Below are 21,797 nucleotides of genomic sequence, written 5' to 3'. Positions count from 1 at the left end.
CTTCCAGTTCGTTGTGTGGTATCAACCGTTGGATCGATATCCTGATCCAGTCCTTAGCGCACCGAAGGGTACGTGATTTTTGTTCCAATTTTTCTTGCCCGTTCGTTTTGCTTTTTTCCCTGCTGCAAGGAGAACAAGAGGGGGGAAGAAAATGCAAGACCAGGCGATTGGACACGATTGGACGTTCGATCGTAAAGTGGAAATTTTCAATCAAGTTTTCGCATCCTTTATCACATTCGGCTCGGAACGTGCAGTTCGGGAAGTTCCGGTCGCTGGTGGTTGTTGCTGCCGTTCTCGGTACAGTACGGGTGGTACAGGCAACAGTTTTCTCTTTACATTTACAGCTCGTTTTGTTTTATTGATGAGGAATCGTGGAAGGAAAATGGTTACTTTAACCCCTTTGACATGACCCACTAGACAAGATTTTTTTCCCGTCAGCGTGGTGTCATCGTGCCATCGGAATGATCGGTTTTAAACGAAACAATTTGTTCACTCACTTCCTATGGATGTGCTGGTCGAGGGGGGGACTGGCTCATATTTAAATCACGGGCTTGTTTCGGTTGATGCAACACCTCGCTCAAACACACACACACCGGTACGGTTAAAAAACTGTGTCAAGTTCACGAGCCAATCGGTGGTGCATCATAGGAGGAAGCATTTTTCGGCGTGCGACTCAACAACCCTCAAGCACAGGATGCACAATGGCTGGCATGGGCAAAGAGACAGGTTAATATTCATGCAACAATTCACCCACAAACACACACACCATGGTGATGGCACACTAAAAACAATGCACACACCACCCACCCCCAGACATTCGACCTCCCCTACCGAGACCACCCACCCGCTAGACGTTGATGTTTGGCCCGAAAACATAACAGCATTATTGCAAACGCAGAAGGTTGCATTTTTAATTGCAATCAGCCATCGCAACCCCCTGCCACTAGAGACTGGCTCAAGCTGAAGGGTAAAAATCCCAAACGAAAAACGGTTGGAATTGTTGTTCATCACTGCCCGCCTGCCCGCCTGTTGGTTCGGTTTTCCTCACCCCACTGTTAACGGATGAAAATATGGGTTAATGCTGGAAAATAAGGCATTGGAAAAATGGCCCCTGACACATGACGCAATTGTGAACGGCGCGGTGTGTCAGTTCGTCGTTTTTATTTTCGACCAGCTCAGCTAAACCGTGTTGGGAAAGCACGGTGTTGGTGTTGCTCTAATTTTTCAAATGCGATCGTTGTCGAAAGAGAAGGCCCTTGCAGGTTGGGAGTTTTCTTTAATTTTTTTGCAATTAGCTTTAGGGTTTCTTTAAAGGCCTTCAATGTATATTGCTGATAGCTTGCTTGACTGTTTTCCTTCGAGTGTCTACGTCAATTAATTAATAGAATGCTCTATATCAACAACAAGCCCAGTCAGCAACAAAAAGAAAGGGTTTTACTTATCGAGAAAGATTTCGCAAAGCACTTGCTACTCCGAACAGGAAAATGAGCTCGTTGCAATTACATTGTGAGCTGCCCCCCTTACGAATGCATTTTGCATGGGAATTGTAACCACCGAACATCGCCCCCTCCCCTCCAGCACGAACGAAACCAGCAAACGAAGGGCAACGTAGTGGCTTAATTTGCATACCTTTGAATGGGGTGGGCAGGAATTGTATATGGTCAAGGAATTTATTAAACCCCATGCAAGCCAGCAAAGCGTGCAGCTAACCTTTTTGATCTCAAGGTGGTGGCAGATTTGCACTTCCGAAGGGTGCATCGCGTCGGTTGATTGATGTACAGCACGGAACAACGGTCGGATTTATGGGCTAATCTGGCTGGTGAACTAATCGTGGCATACTTCGCTTGCTTATCTTGATTCCTTAGCTAGATTTTATTGAACTTATTTTATTAAATTTTTTAATTTTTGTGTTATTTTTATCAATTTTGTTAAGCAAATTACATAACTTTTAGCTTCACATTTGAAAGTATGCAATCTCCGTGACCAAATAGCCTCTAATAATTTGGTTTGCCAAGCCCTGGAGAGCGTAAAAAAACACACGGTTCGTCAGGGTTGTTCAAATATCACTTGATAAAATAGAAATTCCTATCCAAGGAATCAAAAATCGTCATATTGACATTTTCGTTAACTGTAACAAAGAGATACGGTTGACATTTAAACATCATCTGTAAAACCCTGCTATTGATTTTTCTTTTTCGAATGGGATTTTAATTTGATTTTTTAATTGCTCTATGATCATGCATTAAATATTGTACGGCCGTAAAATTTCAAATGTTTAGGTTTATTAGCATTTTTGACTTATATGTATGCAATCCGCGATGCAAAGCTGCATTTTTATATAAAAAGTATTGGTATCTTCATATTTTTTATTTCGTTTTTAGTAAAACCTCTCTTTAGGCGAATCTTCCTCAATACTACACCATTTTCCCTGTTAAAAGTACCTTTAGAGTTCGTATGAAAGCTAATGTAAAGAACAATGCACACAGCAACTGCACTTAAAATGTTAAAATGCAAGCATCAAACGATTATTTCAGCCGTCGACGACTCCATCTCGACGCAGTTCACTTACCTTTTAACCATGCCTAATAAATTTTGACCACTGGTAATTTAGTTGCAGATTGTGGCACTCCGCAAGCTAATTAATGTCTCACTGCAGCACCGAACCGACGAGGCCTACCGAGAAACAACGCACCCATCCCAAGACCGAAGACCTTTTCACAGCTAGCCTCCACCGTTCCTTCGGCAGAGCTTTAATTTTGCACATATATTTGAAGATATGGAGAATATGCTCATTTGCATAACCATTATTTGAGGTAAAGTCTCTGCCGCATTCCAGCAGCAGCAGCAGCAGCACCACCGGAGCGGAACTACACCTTTTCACAGCCCAGCGCATTACTACTTGACGGTTGGAATTTGGTCGATGTGTTTGGTGTGTGTGTTCTCGCAGCTCCACAATGAAGCTGGTGAAAAGTCTGGATGGGCTTAGAACGCCCATCTTGTAAGCCCTAAAACACCGGTGACTTTTGGGGGTTGCGATTTGAATAGTTTCCGTGGAGGGGTGGGGGCCAAGCGTATTTCGGGGGACAAAAAGCAAACTAATAACGAGCAACTTTTGCATCCTTCTCACGATGCCGTTCAAGAGCCGATCGAGTTTTATCGGTGCCGAGCACACACTCGTCGGCTGTCCTGGGGAGGTCCTACTATGTCCCTTAGTAAGCAAAGGCACTTAATGATGCTTGACGAAGGATAGTTTGACCGGGGCTGGGATGGGAAAATTAATTGTAAATGATTCGAGTAAAAATCACACGGATTAGGCTAACGATGGTGACAGGGTGCCGTTTGGGCCTCGTTTCGGGAAGTCGTTTGTGCAAGTCACGAAGTTGGCAACACTGCCCGCAGCTTGAGGTTTTAGTGGAATTAGTGGCGGCACGAGCTCTGGTCGACGGCTAGCGGGAGGGTACTAAATGAAAAATTTGTCTTCCCCCTGACTGGCTTCATGCTTCCTGCTCGTGGTTGTGCAAGGGAGGCCAGACATTATGGATTCTACACCATGGGGAATCTACTGGAGCGCACCGAACTCAAGAACATCAAGCGAAGCAGTTGCACCGGGTACGTTATAAAGCTTGTTTTAATGCTCGTAAAGAGTCTGCCGCTTTCTCACTCGTGCGATGGTGTAGAGTGTATGAAGCCTTACTGACCGACCGATATGGGACCGTAACGAATCGCCATCCTACATGGTCGAGACCTTCCCAAGAGTAAGACCCTCAAGAGTATGTGTTGGAATGAGCAATGTAGCGTTATCTGTATTATTTAACATTTATACCGATTCTGTAAGGCCGGACGGTCCTCGCATCTAGCGAGGAGGGAGTTATGGCACCGTTTCAAGGGTCAGTTGCAATCATCATTTTAGACGCTGAAACCGCAAAACTTTCTCCACCGGGCAGAGCAGAGTTGAGGATGCTGCTGCGATGAAAATCTCAGCCGAAAGGTTGAAAGATCGCAATCTAACGCGTCGCTTAACACGGCCATCGTCATTAGTTACGGAGGTTAGAAGGGCGTTTCTCTGTGCTCGCGTGTGTGTGCCTTTGGAAAGGCAACAGACAGATGGGACACTATGGCGACGGACGGAATTTCGAATAACTTCACCCACTCACATCAGTCCGAAACACACCACAAACAGTCATGTGCTCCGACCGTCACTTGGGATGGTTCGATGGGAATGCGCTGGACCATATCGCTTACTGTCTCGTTGCTCGACGTACTTGGACAGCATTGACATTTCCATCGTAACATTAGGCAAGCTCCAGAAAACAGAAACAACAAGATGATGGATAGAGAGAGAGAGAGAGAGAGAGAGAGAGAGAGAGAGAGAGAGAGAGAGAGAGAGCGACCACCCTTTTTTCTGACCGGCATCCGCTTTTCCGCTATCCATTACGACCTTGATCTTTGGAAGTCGGTCGGTCGGTAGCCGGATCAGGAAGCACAAGCGTTCTAGAAGTAGTGATGATTATGAAGTTAAATAATTATGCCGTTTTTGATTAGGTTGAGCCAGTCGAAAACTTAAATCCAATTCGATTGTTTGTGCTTTTGGTAGTTATCAATTCTGAGGTTTCGGTTCTCACAGGAATTAAACTCTTAGAGCTCTGGGAAATATATCTTCGGACTAGAATTCAGGAAACATAGCAGTTCTTATTTATGGAGTTGATTTGATTTGACTTGGAGAATTAGGAATTCGTTTGATTCATGTTAAATTCAGAGCACTACTTCCTCTTCTTAAGTCCCAGCAAAGGATGATTTTTAACAATTTATAATCCTTTGTTCCGTAACACCATCAACATTATCGGCCCGGCTTTTTTGTTGTTGTTGTAAATTCCAGGTTCTTTTTAACTCGGTAGCAACAAAAAAGAATTAAAAAATCATTGTTTGAAGTTAAGCAACACAGGGCAAAAAAGCAACGTCCACAAGAGAATCTTCAAAAAGGGTGCGTGAGTTGGCAAATCTGGGCACCCAGAGATCCGTGCTCGGTCGGATAAGGGCTGTAAGGAAGCATCGATCGATGTAGAAAGAAAAAGCATAAAATTGATGCTGGTGTTTCGGTTGAAGGGATCTCCCCGACTATCTGGAGATATTCCGAAAAAGGGGCTTCATACGGGTCTTATCACGTGGTCGAACAGCGTCGAAGGGTTTCTGCACGAAAAAGGGGTGCGCTTGAAAATATAATGACGCCGCAAGAATTTCGTCTTGCACCGCGAAAATCTGGACCGATCGAGATAACACTACAAAACCAGACGTACACACAAATTTGGGATGTTCTAAACTGTGTTGTGCGTGCTGCGGGAAGTGATGAATATTTTGTGTTGGTGCGGTGGTGCGGATTCGGGTGTATAAATATTTTGCCGAACTTTATTCTGCTCTCTGGGGAAGGTTCGAAGGGTTGTACTTAGGATCGAAAGAACGAGAATGGGGAAGTTATCGTTGTTAAACCATCTCGGGCCTTTAGAATCATTGTAGTTGGAAGCCTCTCGTAGTGGAAGGTATGCAAATGATTAAAGACCAATTGTGAGTGCGAAATTTAAGAAGGCAAATGGACAACTGTCACAAACTCTGCACGCAAATGCGAACCCACTACAGAGCAGGCCACTACTACTTGGACACTTGGGTCGAGGATTAATGTCCACTCGAATGTCATGCTCAAGATGACATGCTCTGCCGTGCTCGTCGTGTTTCGCATCACACATTGTCCCCTTTGGACTGGAGTGAATGTCAGCCATTTGCCAAAATTATGTCAAGGGCCCACTTACTCCTCACCACCACGCACTACCACTGATGATGGCTGGCGAAGTGAGTGGTGGACTCGCTGCCGATTGTTTTGTTTTTTAATTCCCATACAATACGATATGAAGTTGTGGACATGAAGAATTCCAGACCTTCTTCTGACCAGCGTAGGGGGGTAATTAATAATGCCCTTATTGTGTTGACACGGTAAGCCGGAGAGGACCAACAGAGGAAGAAGAAACGAGGAACACATCTCACACACGGTGTGTTTGGGTAACGGTAAAAGTGTGATGAATTCCTTACATCTTTTGATGGATGGCTCCACAAAGAAGTTCGGAAGAACCTGGAGCACATGTGTCAGGTCGACGATGGTGACGACGACGAACGGTGACGACAACGACCTCGTTCTTTGCTGGGATCCCTCGAGCGAAACAATCGCCCCGCCGAACATCGCTCCGTGAGATGAGATACAATTTCGTTGTGCGTGGTGCGCCTATTAGCCCACTAAATACCTTTTAGATTGAAATCTTTCAACTGCTCCCTTTGACCTCCCGAACAAAAGTTCTATTTGGAAAATTAAAACACACACACTCCAGTCAGATTAAAATGAGCTTTAAGGGTGGTTTTAATAGCACGCTGGAGAAAGAAGAAATTAATAGCCTGCCAGAAGGGAGACGAAGCGCACAAATAGTTGATGCACCGTTCTGCTCATCATGACCCTTCCGAAGAGTATAAGGGGATCTATCCCACATGCTTCGAGGGATTGAAAGCCACACGAACCGTCCAAATTAACCATTGTTGTGTTCCGCTTTGATTTTCCCTGTGCTGATAATCGGCAGAACCTAACCTAACAATAATGATGATGATGACGTGCCCAATTCCGCGGACCGGGCGTTCCGTTATGCCGGTAGCCCACTGTGAGGATAAAGCCGTCGAACGGCTCCACCAAAGCTCCCTCGACTGGTTGGCGACCCAACTGACCGAGTTAGTAACGAGCATTAGAAAATTGCTTCACCGACTTTGCAAAAAACGAAACAATCCATGGACATGTTTGCATTGATGCTTACTATGCGGGGGGAAAGCCTCGAGAGACGACAACATGTCGCCCATGCAAGCTTTCTTCTTCCGAAGCTGGTGTTGCGGCCGGCAGCCGCTTGGGAAGATTTGGGCGGTACGTTGCGTGACGAACCATCATTACCGAATTTCGTGGTGGCGAAGGTAAGCGTGGTGGCGGTGAGCAGCAAAACCGAATGACCAACTTCTGGAAAGGTGGCTAGAAAGCAAAACAGTGATTACGAGGGTCCAAAGATTCCACAACGGGTTAAGAAACTGCCGGTTTTCCAAAATACCTCCCGGTCCACCAGCTCCTTCATCATTGATCGATTCGTTCACCGTGTTTGGGGACGTCCTCTTTCTGACCTTGCTTGCTGCTTACCACCGTGGATTAGTCACCGGTAGCTGCAATGGCTTATTACACGATATACAACTTGCATGCACTTTGCATGATTGACCTCCCAGGAGATCACGCTATCGAGTGTGTCACGCCGCCCCGGTGGTGGCGTTACTGTGCTGCCGGAATGCCGAGAACGAAATTGTCCCTCGGGACAAATCAACACGGTGGTAGGTAGCGCCCGGTTCGTTTGCGTCAGCCGTGACCATGCTAGGTGACACCGTAATGTCAATTGATTGATGGTGGTTTTCCGCGATCATCAGCAATCAGCCAGCGGTTAGGGGGACCATCGCTACTTTGAAGCGTTCCCTTTTGTTTGTTCCTTACGCATCATTGACCATAATTGTCTCTATGCTGCGCTCTTTTCGAGGTAGCTAGAACATAATCTAACCCTTTACTATAATCGATCCGATACTGGACACAAAAGAGCGCTTTTCCTTTCTTTGATCAACAATACAGCACAGCCGCCTGGGGAAACCCGGGGGGAAACACTAAAATAGACAACGCCGGTTGTCGCATGATCGATAATTTCGGTTACAATGTCCACCGCGATGGCGAGCTATGGATGATTAGAATAATTGGGAACGTCCATTAGTGGCCAACAATGGGAAGGAAATCCATTTTACATGCATTCGCTGCCGCTGCTGCTCAATCGACGCTGTTTTACATCCCCATTTGACAGTCTTGATAAAGTGGACTCTAATAAGGGCTTAAAAAGGGCTAAATTCAATGCTTTTTACCTATCTTCACAGGGGTTCACAATCTCCATTAGAATGCGTTTAGGAGCCCCTAAATGTATGCAATTAGCAAATTAAAATTTCCTTTTCAAATGCTTTTTCTGCGTCTCTTATCAAGGCCCGTTTGAGCCCGCTGCGTTGCGACAGCGGAAAGCGACTGAAAATAAATTCATTAGTACAGCAAACGGTCACTTTCGGTAATGGCAAAAGTGGATTTCAGTGGAATTATTAATGCAATCCTTTCAAACGCGATTCTCCATGCTTCTCCACGAGTTTGACGCAGCGGTAATGTCACTGCAGCTTATACCGCGCTGCAATCCGTCGTCCCTCACATGCTGCAGTGCCCAGCTAGCTGTACAACTCGTCTGATTGATTTTTGGTTCCATTTGAAGTGGAGCAAATAAAGACGAAAAACCCGAACGCAAATTATGGCACAAGAGTGTGTTTATACTTCCCGTTTACCTTGGCCTTTCTCAATGCCATGCTGCCAGTTTCGCTAGCAGCAGTGACAACATCAAACGTGTGGAGCTCTTATAATGATGGGGTTTCGTGTTTTTTTAATCTGTCAATCTTTTGGAGCTCTCGTCCGTTCCGTCACTCACGATTACTTGGTCGAACGGTGTTCCGATGAGAGACTTCCGAAAAAAAGACGATTTTTTGGTTGGAGCACCAATTAAAGATCCTATCCTTTTTCGAGCGTTGTGTCCGTTTGTTTGAAGGCCCCCGTTTAACCTGGTGAAGGTCGACATCTGGCCCGGAGCATCGTTAGCGCTAATCCCACCCCCCCCCCCCCTCCCGCGTGAAGGTAATCGACGAGTTCTACGATAGGTTCCGTGACACCAAGGTCGTGTTTTCCGATCGTTTAGTGACGATTTACGACAAGAGGTACCTGTGGTGAGAGCAACGACTCTTCGAGGGAGAACCGAACCTTACGCAAGCGAACCATCCTCAGTTCTAGAGTGGTAGGGCTACAACAGCAACAAAAAAATATATATATATGACTCCAAACTCCCATGGTTCGCATGGTGGGCACGGAGAAGGATAAAATCTGCCCTAGTAATTAATATCTCCAGCGATGGTCGTTCGGCACTCGGTAATAAATCCTGACATCGTAGAAGGAATGTTTGTGGAGATCGGGAGGAACTCGAATGACAGAAAAGGGGATGCGGACATCGTCAAGAAGAGAAGTGAAAAAAAAAACACGGAGACGAATGGCGACACTCCCCATAGCTCAATCTTCCGTTCCAATATCCAATATCCGGCCATGGATCGATCGGTCGAGCGTAGAGTGTGTGCCCCTGAAGGCATTACTGACCAGCAGCTAGGATATTGGAACCTCTTTTCCACGCGGAGGTTGTGTTTTTTTTTCCTCCCTACAACACCGGCTCACACATCGAAGTCATCGTCCTCTCCATGCGGTGGCAGCGTTGCACATGCATACCAACCAGAAGGATATTACTTTCTGTAACATTTTTTCTCAAATTCCTCAAGACGTATCGATTTCACCTGGCAAACGGGGCTGCTTGATTACAAATCGTTCCCTAGTTTGCGCGCGGTATGTTGTGACTGTGGTTTTGAGGTTTCCTGTTCGAGGAAAGAGCGATCCTGGAAGAAGCTGCGGGCGGACGGAATGTTTTTTAATTCTTCTGCGCTATTAATAGCCGTCGTTGCAATCTTGTGTGGTATTTTCCGCGTGTCCTCTCCGACCAGGTCCAATTATAGCCCACTGAACACACACACACACACACACAGCGTAAAGAGCTGGTGTTCGACGGCGGAACATAGAAATCTCGTGGAAGTTGAGGTTGAGGAGATCCCTGAATGGAGGTGGCCTGGTGTGGTAAGAATGTGGTAGAATTAATTACCAACCGGACAGTTTTATAGCTAGGCGAACGGACGGAATGGTTTGATTCCTGTGTTGCGTTAGTGTAGGGCTTTTCGCCGTTCGCCCGGCTATGCAAGCATCTTCTGTCCCGTGGAAGATACCGACGGGCCGCCGGGACACATCATCCATATGGGCGAATGCATGATAAATTGTAGCGTCTACATCGGGGGTCGGGTGTTGCGGGTGATTCTTCGCGAATTGAACGGCGAAGAGTTGGCGAAGAAGAAGCATAAACATAAAACAATCCAATGGAAGGAATGATAAACAAACCGCAACACGGGTCCGTGTACGCGCTGGAATCGATCGTCCATTTGATCCCCGGAGTCGTCGGTTTGTTGCGCTTCATTTACGCTTTATCGTACGGTCGGGCGCAGTGTAGAAGCGTAGAAGCTTGATCTTATCTTCACAGCTTCCTCCGGGTGCAGCTGTGGTTGGTAAGGTGCTTTAAATCTCATTTATAACACGGTTTAATTAGTGTCAGGAAGCAGCTTCACTTCTCGGAGGCGGCGTGGCGCGCATGGCGTCACCAGACAAGCAGCATTTTGTTCAATTCCAACCCCAAATCCATTAACGGGCGGTTGTTTGTAACCGGGCGCGTATGTGGAGCGGTTTCCGAAGTCCAAAGTGGGCCGAGACATTTAGATTGCAGAACGCCGAGGAGGTTGGATTTTATTCCCGTGCGGGATATGATGATGCAATGTATGGGGCTCGTCAAAGGGAAAAATCTTGCGCAGTAAAAAGGCGGATGAAAGAAAACTGACATAAGGTGGAAGCAACAACAAAAAAACTCCCGGAGAACATGAACAAAGATAGGGATAGACACATGACTGCTGCTGCTGCTGCTGCTAATTACAACCAGGCGTAAATTGATACTGCCCAGCATTAATCAGCTGCTATTAGTCGCCTAAGTATGGGCTGAAGAAATGTTTCATTATGAAGATTGCAAGCAAAACTCCCCGAGGAAAGAGGAAAAGAGACAAGGAAAGAGCGTAAATAAAATCCTTTTGTTAGTTCATTCTTGTGGGCATTTTTCTGCAGCTCATTGTTGCATGTGATTTAGTACGGGTTGTGCTCTGTTGCCCTGAAGCGTAACGTTCCGGGCGGGGGGATCTCTTGGCTGAAATTGCCGACCATGTCATCGGGTCCGGTGGCTGACATATTCAATTCACTACGCTTCAGAATAATTATGTTTTAGTTTGCAGTAAACGAGGTGCTTTAGACGCGATACGGTGGACAATAGCGACCGATCGGACGAGCCAGAGACAGAACACTGGCCCTGTAAAGGATGATTTGTAGCAAATGTGCTTAATGGTAGGTTGACGGATGAATGTAAGCTGCATTTGATTGAAGGTGTTGGTTACAATTCCACCTTTTTATTGCCGTTGTATCTTGTTTCGTGTTTTGTTTTTTTTGTATCCATTGAATCGCATTGCAAGTTAATTGGCAATTAGGAACAACTTTCGGGATACAAAAATAAACTTCGTGCTGGGACTCGCTGGAAATTTGATAGTGTGAGCTTCTCGAGTTTTACGAGATGGCCCTAATTTGGTGAATATTGTTTTCGGCAATAAATCAATTGTTATTTAGTGCTATTTTGCATTCTCATATTGCAATTCATATAAAACAGCATACCTTCTTTATTGAAGTTTTTATTGAAGTTGAAAAATTATTTGGTGGGAATGAGTTCGAATTTAAAACGATGAGCGTCGAAAACTATAAAATATTTGTGAAAGAAAAAATTTGAAACAAATTAAATGAGATGATGAATATCTGTCAAATAGCTTAAAAGCTTTGAAACAATTATTTACATTTTGTCTCATACAATTCATCGGTGGGATCGAACTAACATGTGTTAATGTGAGCCTTTTTGTTAAGCTTTGTGGTACTGTGGGTGAGTGTTGTTTTTAAATAACGTATTTTTTACTTACAATTTTGTTCTTATTAAAACGTAACATCTTTTTATATATATTTCTGGACATATGTTTATCACTATAAAACTTGATTAACGGTTTGGTGGGAGCAGCTTTACATAGTGTACTATGAGCCTCCTGAGAAAAAATGTGCTATGATTAACAAAGAGATATTAACTGAAGTTCTTGTCTCATTTTCACATGGAATTTCAATCATACATTGCTGACTATTTTCACCGCCATGTTCTGTTGTCAAATTAAACAACAAAAGCTTCAAATGCTGCTGTGAGAAAAAAGGCTTCTCATCGCACTCGCGGAGAAACGATCGCCTTTGCCATAAAATTGATTACAAATTTTGCGTTCCATTTTATGTAAATATTAGCCCGTAAGACGCAAACGCTACGCAGAAACCGCGACCACGAAAAACCAAACCAGACACGTTCGTTTCTCACCAGGTTCCCAAAAATCGCACAGAGCTGCGAACGCACAAACGAAAGGGCAAACATTTTGCAACCACCGTGTCCCGTCCCGGCGCGTCGTGGACGCTTTAGGCGCAGGTCGCTTTCGTGGAAATGCTGGGGCTCGAAATCGATCGAGAGGAGGCGCACGGACGGCAATGGACGCTAATTAAGATGTAAGCTTATCGATGTGATGGGTACCTGTGGCTCTCGATAGATGGTTGTTGTTTTACCAAGCCAGCCACAAGCGATGGAACGATCGGCGACGGTTTCGGTGGGCCGTTTTCTTCTGTTGTTTGGATTTTTTTGTATGTGTGTGCGAACGAAGCATCAGTCCGTTACCTTGGTGCTTGATCCCGCGGTGGGTCCTTTCCGGTCCCCGGCAGGGTTAAGGTCACATGGGAGCAAACGTGAAGACTTCGTTAAACGCTTGCCCGTCGTCATCGGCTTCGATGTGGGAACTGATATGCCTTCGAGCTTTTGGAAGCCAATCTAAAACCATGCTCCAAAGAGCAAGAGGAAACACAAATTTCAAACACTGAATCACCGAAAAACGGCGACACTATGATCATGTGCTCATCTTTCATTAGGAAGATCGCATTTTAAGTCTTCGGGGCCGCGAAAAATTAGCGCCCCACAGCGGTGGAAAAATGATTCAAACAATTGTTGGGCTTCCTGTTCGCGCTTATTATACGACGCAATTTTTCATTCGCTCGCAGTAATTTCCTTTACCTGCTGCTGCTGCGGTGTGTGTGTGTTTTGTGGCGCAGTTTTCTTGTATTCTTAATAAGTGGGTAAAGCCACACTAAAGGGAAGGAAACAAAAATGTTTAAGCATGTATAATTAATCTTCATTCCATCCGGAGGAGGATGTGGTCGTCTTTAGGCAGGGCAGTCCCTCTGTCAAGGGCATTCCGTTTCCTTTAAAAAAGAAGCCAATTTTAAGCAAATGTAATGTCTTTTGTATTTCCGAAACGCTAAGCGCAAGGGCCCGCTTAACTTCGGCGAAGGTTCGCCACAAAAACTTATAAGGAAAAATCAATCCCCGCACGACATCGACCCGATGGGAATTACCTGCCCAGAAAAATTATCCATCAGAAGTCAGCAAATGGCTTGGTTGCTCAGCGCGGATCATAAATATTATCTTCGGCTCCAGAAGAAGAACTCCGCCTGAGTTCTTGAGTGAAATTGATGAATCTAAGCACCGTCGTGTACTGGCCCGTTCGCAAAGCCCAGCGTCGGAAGTAAGACGCGGATGATTGATTGTAGAACCGGGCCACGGGTACATGCTGCGTGCCCATCCGGTTTTGTTTTTCCGCGCGATTAATGGTGCAAGCAGGCGAAATCGAAGAAGGATTATTGAATCTCGAGCCTTACCTTAACGCATTTCATGGTGATGGTGGTGGACCATTGGTCGAAGCGCCGACGGATAAGGGAACGATAAGCAGCGATTGTGGTTTTGTGGCATTAGCCCTTAGCTCTCGCGATTGCCCCGTAATGCGAACCAGGAAGCGGGCGTCCGGGCACGGGTGACGGATTATAGGAGTCATCAGCAAATTAATGAGCCTTTCGGTTGCGTTACTACACCGTGGCGTCATTAATTTCTGTCAGCGTGTTGGCCGCGTGACGTATGATTTAGTGGCGTGTAAAATATGCGAGAAATAATTAAATCCAGTTTGCTGTATTGAGGGAAAAAATTGACAACTTTTGCATAAGGGACATCAGGGAATGGTAATTTATTTACATCAGTTTTCCCTTGTGTGATGCAAATTACATCCGATGTGTCCGATGCTCCCTATCGGAGAGTGGCTAATCCAGGAAGTACTGCCGCAAATTAGTGAACCCTACAGAAAGAGTTAGTTTGAATTATTGTTCCCGAACCCGATGCCCCTTAGGGAACATCGGGAAAATGCAGCAGTTTGTCGTCCCTTTCGATGGCGGGAAGGATTTTCGCCTTCCACAATAGTCCCATAATCCCGGTTTATCAACGAACCACGGTCCCAACGGGGGGAAAATGCTTTTACTTCGAAACCCCGGCACCGATCCGATCAGCCGAGAATGGAGTCGGTACGCCACGGACGATAGAGCGCGCCCCATATGACCATTTTCACATAATACAAGCGTAATTAAGGATCAGCAAACTGCTGTGGCAGACATTTAGGGAAGGGTTCGCAGGACAACATTAAAAAGCGTACAAACACCATGCGTCTCCATACGCCTGGTTCGTGCTGTTTGCTAACCGAACGGTAACGATCTGGTCCGCTGTCTGCGGCTTTTCAGTTCCAGACAGACGAGCCTTGCTTTTAGCACTATGCGAAGGGTGTTGGAAAATACAGTAAGCACTTGAGTTACGCGGTACACCATCAAGAGGATCTCAGGATTTGTAGATTTCAATCGGAATTAGTACTCTCTGAGTTTATTGTGGCGACTTTAATCCTTCACTTGACCAACAGCTACAACGGGAAGCCTATTTTTTAAGCCAAGGTACCTAATTTAAGGAGACTGTTTAAAAAGGCGTAGAACAAGAAACCCTTTGCTAGGGACCTAGTCCAAGAGGCCTGCTCCAAGGGGCCCGCATCAAAGGGGCCTGGTCTAAGGGGACTGCTCAAAGGGACTTGGCTCAAGGAGCCTAATCAAAGGTTCCTAGTTTTAAGAGCCTACTGCAAGGGGCCTAGTAAAAGAGTGTTAGCGCAAATAGCCTGCTCCAAAGGAGTTTCTTCAATGCTTAGTCCAAGGTATCTAGAACAAATAACCTTCTCCAATGGACATGTTCCAAGGGGCATAGTTTAATGGATATGTTCCAAATAGCCTGTTCAAGGGATCTGCTCCATTGAGCCTGTTCGAAGGGGTCTTGTCTAAGGGGCATAGTCCCAGGGGCCTAGTCTAAGGGGCCTAATCCAAGGGGCCTAGTTCCAGGGGCATAGTTCAAGGGACCTTATCTAATAGTCCTGTTCCAAAGGGCCTAGTCTAAGGGGCCTAGTCTAAGGGGCCTAGACCAAGGGGCTTAGTTCAAAGAGCCTGGTCAAAGGGGCCTGGTCCAAGGGGCATAGTCCAAGAAGCATATTCCAAGGGGCATAGTTCAACGGTCCTAAGGGGCCTAGTATAATGGGTTCAGTCGAAAGGGCCTGATCTAAGGAGCTAAGTGTAAGGAACCTAGTCCAAGGGGCCTAGTTCAAGGGGAACAGTCAAAGCGGTCTAATCCGACACATCACAGTTTTCCTATATGATTCAAAGACAGTCCTTATCCGCATAACTCGAGAACATACTGTACAGCACTGTTGTGCTATTTGCTGCTGTTTGTCAGTGTCGAGAGGGCAAACTGATAAAAGAGGGTCGCAATGCATCGGGTGCGAAACACCGACGAGCAGAAGGACGAGGAGGCTTTTATGTGTAATTTACGAAAAGCAATTGCACACTTCCGTCTCCGTTCGGTTCGATCCGTTTCGCGTGAGAGCAAACAGCAATAGAGCCTGCCCAGAAGTTTCCAATCACGTACCGGCAGTGTCCTACCAGGAGGAAAGGACGACGCACGCACGTGCATCCCAAAAAACGGGAACACATAAAAGGGATGGCCATCGGGATTGATATTTTAAGCTCGTTCATTGCGCAAATAACAGGAAGCAGAACAGGGGGGGGGGGGGGGTTATTTCTCATCCATCGGGTGCTGCTGATCCTCCACGATAAACGAGAGGATGAGATTTTAATTTAAATATTTGCAACCCTTTTCCCATTTTCTGCATCGGGCGAGGCAGCAGCAGCAGCAGCCGGCGCACAGGGTGGAACATTTTAAAATGTCTGCTGGTATTGAGGCGAAGAGGTTGAAGAGGTTGAAGAGATTGCAATCGGCAAACGGCCGCAGACGGGTCGGTGATTGTGGTCGAGTGGCTGGCGTTTGGGGGTGCAAACGAATTGAAGTTAAAGTGATGCTGGTGTTTGGTGCACCGGTTTAAAGCACCGCTGTGCTGCCCGTGTAGGTAGCTGATGATGGTTGTACGGGTTTTGGGGTAGGACGGTATGTACCATGAGTTTAACACGACTCTACACTCATCCAATTGAAGTTTTCCCCCTGTATCTTTTTGTTGTCGAGAGCGTGGAAATGTACCAAAAATCCCGAGCGAGTGTACGTCTGCATACAGACGTACATGGGTTGGCGAATAATTTATCCCTGCCAGACAATGGTGGCGTTGTTTGTCGTGTTAAATAGTGGCAGTTTATTTCGAACTCACGCTGCTCCGTTGTTTGCCCATGAATGTTTAATTTTAATGGTGTGTATGGGATTGTTTTGGGGGTAGAATTTATTCGTCTAAGGAAGGTAATGAAAGTAACGCACACTCTCCCCCAACTCCCCCAACTCGTTTAAGGCAATCTGGTGACGAATTGATGGTGCGATAAGAGATTTCAGATGAAACGTGATCAAAAAATGTGTGCCTTTTTACTGTTCTCTATGGTCGGTATTGCATCTTATCACCAGCTGATTGATTATTGCGCAAGAGTGAATCGTGGAAAAGTACGTCAAACCGGAGATGACGGATTGCTTAGATTATGTTTACTTGGAAAGTTGCTCGCAGTGCGCAAAGAACGTGATTGATATTGTTGAGACAAGCACAAAAAAAAGAAAAAAAATATTTTTTTAAGGAATTGTCGAAGATAGAGAAGATTTCCAAAACTGGTGCCGTGACCAGGATTCAAATGGCTTACATATTTGCCATATTTAAAAATATTATTGCGTTTGTACGATTTCATTGTTTGTAAAAAAAAAATTTACAAGCTTAAAATACAAATAAAGTTTGGAATGTTGGTAAGGCAACAGAGGCGACTGATCTTCACACGGTAGGATCATGGTTCAAATCCCATCCAGACCGTTCGCCCGTAGTGAGGATTGACTATTCAGCTACCTCGTATCAATAAATCTAGTAAGCCAGAAATAGCAGGCATGAATAGGGAGGTCGTTAAGGCCAGAAGAAGAAGATAAATAAAATTGGTGCCGTGACCAGGATACTGATTATTTTGAAAGTTATCACTGGGCTAGGCAGTACCAAATAAAGTTGCTTATCGACCTCAAACATCGATTAATCGTTCTGTAAACGATGTTAGATTACTATGCTATGTTATAGACGAATGCCAACAGCGGGCTCCAATGCAGTGCATCTAACAATACGTGATTGAGATTGGTGCCGTGACCAGGATACGGATGTATTTATCGTTTTGGATTCGATTAACACTTCAAATCAATATTGTGGACAATTGTAACAATAGATCAATTATTCTCATAATGATTCCTAGCTGTGAGATAGATGGAAATCGAAATTTATATTTGGTGCCATGACCAAGATGCTTTGATCGATTCGACAGCAACAACACCTTCTACTCTGAAATTATTTCACATTAAATTAGGCGCATTATATCAACTATACTATCTCGCTACAAGTACAAACAGAGGCTTGTTTTCCATAATTATCCATAAAATACAAGCCACCGGTTCCAATCACCTTGTTGATCCATATAACAATAAATTCTCAGCTTTGTGTTCGAGCCGTCATGCTACACACCGACCACCGGGTCTCGGCCGTTCGTTCCTTAAAACACAGCATTATAATCCCTCTCGCGTGGGATTCTTCCTACGGCATACGTCCACTGCGCAGTATGCACTTTTACAATGCAACTGCTCTCTCCCTCCCGCTTTACGCAATCACGTCCAGATCTCGCCGAATCGAATCGAAGAAAGGCAGCCCCGGCAAATCGATGAAAATTACCATACAAATGAACATAAGTTGCTGTCCCGGGCGGTGCGGATCGGCAGGCGATCGCGCGACCGGAACCAAAGTAATTCGAGAATAAAACCTAACAAATTGCTCCCAGTTTTTCCACGCGTGTCTCGAAGGGACGTGTGTGTGTAACCGTCTGCGATCATGCGATTTCATGGGTGCGCAATTTCCATAATTCCTCTATCGCTAATGGGTTCAACCGGGGCGCGTGTGTGTGTAGAGTTCGCCGAGCTGTGGTCAGTTTGTAATCGTCGCTCTTGGATGGGGAGTTCGTGGGGGAAGGCAACGGGAGTGGGTGGGGATCGTACAAGATATCGGTGGGTGCGGTGTTGTTACCATGAACAATCCGGGAATGCATTTTATGACGTGATCTTGATCGTATGTTAGCTGTGATCATGTTGCTGCATGCGATGGTAGAGGACCGCAACCTCTTCGATACGGTGTCCTTCACCAGGAGTGTCCCGTGCAAGGTCGGTCCCGGCTCGGTGCGTAATGTAATCCCCTTTTCTATCAAGTTATCCACCAGGGGACTCGTTTGCGGAAAGACTTACGAGACATACAGCACAAGTACAGTGACCAACAACAACAGAAAAAGTCCTCACCACTAAGGGTCCTATTTCCGTGCCTTGTTCGTGTGTTATCGCGGATGGTAGATCTGATGGAAAGTTGACCGAAGGTCGTCACCAACGCCCCGGCAAAAGGACGATGTCAGCAAACCACCCACCCACACACCCCGTTTTGGGCCGACGTTGCTAGCTGGGGCGCGAAAAAGGGCAACAGTGCGTGTGTGTGTTTCGTTGGGGTTTGGCACGATGGTAATCGAATTAGCGTTATGGAATTTTCTGACACCGACATGACGTCTACCGGGTCTGGCGGGCACACAGCACATTGTCGTGCCGTGGCGTTGCCGTGGTGGGGGACGCAAACGCGCTGCTTGCTGCCCTTACGGGGTCCCGAGCAAACAAAAAACTTTGGCACCGGGAACTTTATCTTCAAGGGAGGTTTGGAAAAGGCAGCATGTGTGTGTGTGTATGAGGAAGGCTACCATAGGGAAGTAACGAGAGCGAAAGCAGCAAAAACTATCCATCCTTCTTAGCTGGTTGCCCGGAGTTCGGGACGAAATGGACAAGTTTCGCATGAAGTAATCGGAGGTTTTGTTGTGGGTGGGTTTGGTAACTATAGCAGTAGTGGTTGTGTGTTAAGGGAGCGTTCTGGGACTGTTGCGGGACGAATGGCACGCGTGCTAGCACTGTAAATCATTTACATAATTAATTATTGATTTAATATTAACTGGAGTCGTGTTAAATGCCAGTTGATCCGTACGCCCGCATTATCGGTGTTACGGGCTCATTTCTTTGTGCGGAACTTGTCCATATGGGCAAATTCTGGGGTTCATCCAGGGAAGAGACACTTTGGCAAATTGGTGTGATATATTGATATCGTAAAATAGGATAAAATATTTTATTTCAGATGTTAATGTTAGATCCGTTTTTATGTTGGTGGTTTTTTATCCTTCTTTTTTAACCTAATGAACTGTGTGGTCAAGTCTGTAATCTGATGGTTTACTAGACTTAATGATACTATGTAGTTGGAAAGTATGTTCTCACTAAGGAAGATATGTTCGGACGGGTTCTGATCCCAGGTTTTGCATTCTTAATTCCGACACCGCTTCCGCCTCTACAATCCGTCCGTCCCAAATTTTTTAGATTAGTTGTCCAACAAAAAAAATCTGTTTCTTCTTCTTTGGCCCATCACCATCGTGAACTCTCAGCCTGTCATTTTTTTTGCTTTCTATGTCTATGGCCCTTAGCTGGATGGTCAGTCCTGCGTGCGGAGAAGCGGACTGGATGGGATTAGAACCGTGAGCAGATCGACGCCGCTGTATACTCGGCCACCGGACCGCATCAACAATAATATTATTTTAAACAAATTTTGTTTAGTCGAATCACTGGCCATATTCGACCAGCATTCGTACCGTTAATGGTGAGCTCATGCAGCAGTTAACGTAAAACAATTAAGGTTTAAAAAGCTAAGAAAGCGCCTGCAGAACTGGAAAGTCAGTTAAGGGTAAATCCATGCAAGGAAGCAAGAATTGGCAAGACCTCTCGAGGTTGTTGTGTTGTTATACTGAAAGACGTATTTTTCATATTTGACCAGATGTAGATTTTTTTTTGTATACATGTGTTTACATATGTACAGGAAATTTGTGAAGCCTTGTGCATTTACTCTCTACTGTTGGATCGATCGCATTATTCGGACGGATACGCAAATCTTATTTTTCTGTGACAAATTATGTGACAAAATCGCTGGTCATTTAGGCTGGTTATTATAAACGCAACACTTAGCTCAGACAGAAAAAAATATTGGTTCAAGTCATTCGATACTCCAATAAATATTTAATGTCCATAAAGGTTGCTCATCCCTGGAATACACTTTTCAGTGTACTTAGTATATAAGGGATGATTTTTTTAAATAATTATAAAAAAATACAACTGTGTGCAACTTAAACTAAAATATCGGTAACTCCTTCATACTGATTTCGCCTCAGAAACCCTGGAAATCCTTCTTCCAACCATCCAGACTCGAACGCGATACACTCGCCATCAAGAAATAGGCAACAAATGTTTCATGAATCCCTTGTTTGCTCACCCTCCTCAACCTTGGCCAACACACGCACTTTCACGTGCATTTGCCGTTGGCACGCAATGCACACGCAACGTGCAAAATTGCAACGACGACGCTACGCTATGCCGTACCCGTTCAAGTTCGGTTACATTTTATCCAAAGTGACACGCGCCTTCACGATATGTAGGGTAAAGGTGCGTAAGCGTGCTCGCTTACATTTCCGGCGGTGGTAAATAAAGAAGGATAGGAAGTGCAACCGTTTCTTTTATAGCTGACAGGATTAAAGGGTGGTGTGAATAAAATCGTTGATTTAATTTCCTGTGCTTAATTTGCATTCATGTAGCTGGAGGATTGGTGGAGAATTTATTTAAAGAACAGAATTCTCATAAATGCATAACAAATTGAACTATTTTTTCTCCTTCTTTCGCTTCACTTTCATCTGCCGGTAAGGCTTTCACCTGATCGAATGCTGTCGCTGGGTCTAGCCTTATGCGCCCACGAAATCGGCCTCCCTCATCAGCTCGGCGGTGTAATCTCAGCTGGAAGGGGAACCGGTCCCTGTTCGGTATGGTTGGCATGCATGGCATGCAGTCTCCGTTAAGCAGCATATTAATGAGCCGCGAACTTATTTATAGCTACCCAGGCCGCGCGCGCCTTGGAGTTTTCCTTGGAGACGCTGGGCAGCCCGGTGCCGGTGTGTGTTTCTACCCATCTTTGATTGGGCCGGGGCATTATTCCGCTTCTTCGATAGAGCGTTTGTTTTGCCTTGCGTAAAACAGGTCGTGGCGTGCTCGGGTGCCGTACAAAATCGTAGATTGGCACTTATCTATTTAATTAACTTTCCAACGAACGCTTCTTTTTGCTTGCTGTTGTTGCAATCGCCTTTCGGGATCGGTTCCCGAAGGACGGTTCAGTGATTCTTTTGTGGCGGTGGACGTCTTGATACGTGCGTCCTGTTCCAGAGTGTTGGACGTGTTAATTGGTTTGCCTGTTTTCCTGGTTACATCATACGCCCAGCCTCTCACGCCGTTGCGCTATCGATTAATCTTTTTCCCGCACCGGGCTCATACACAGAAGCTGCTGCTCGCTCATCAGAAAACACCGTGCAATGTCTTTAAGATTAATGCTTTTCGCATTTAATATCACCTCAAATCGCATGCAATCTATCAACCGTCATAATAACATCCCGGTAG

At 45.5% G+C, this 21,797-nt stretch overlaps 1 protein-coding gene across 6 annotated transcripts in view; it reads left to right on the top strand.

The window, feature by feature from the left end:
- LOC118510796 (beta-1,4-glucuronyltransferase 1) overlaps window positions 1-21,797 on the top strand; it is an 84,757-nt gene that overhangs the window by 48,896 nt on the left and 14,064 nt on the right. Inside the window, exon 1 of one of the 6 annotated variants that reach the window (XM_036053107.1) lies at window positions 14,611-14,698. The exons of the other annotated variants lie outside the window; for them this stretch is intronic. The gene's annotated coding sequence lies outside the window, so the exon portion shown is untranslated. Of the gene's footprint in view, window positions 1-14,610; window positions 14,699-21,797 lie in introns of those variants that run through there. 6 annotated transcript variants of the gene reach the window in all.

Source organism: Anopheles stephensi, chromosome 3 (genome assembly GCF_013141755.1).
Source record: "Anopheles stephensi strain Indian chromosome 3, UCI_ANSTEP_V1.0, whole genome shotgun sequence".
Classification (NCBI taxonomy): Eukaryota; Metazoa; Arthropoda; class Insecta; order Diptera; family Culicidae; genus Anopheles; species Anopheles stephensi.
The sequence above is the reverse complement of the archived record's forward strand: the minus strand, read 5'-3'. Positions and strand labels throughout refer to the sequence as shown.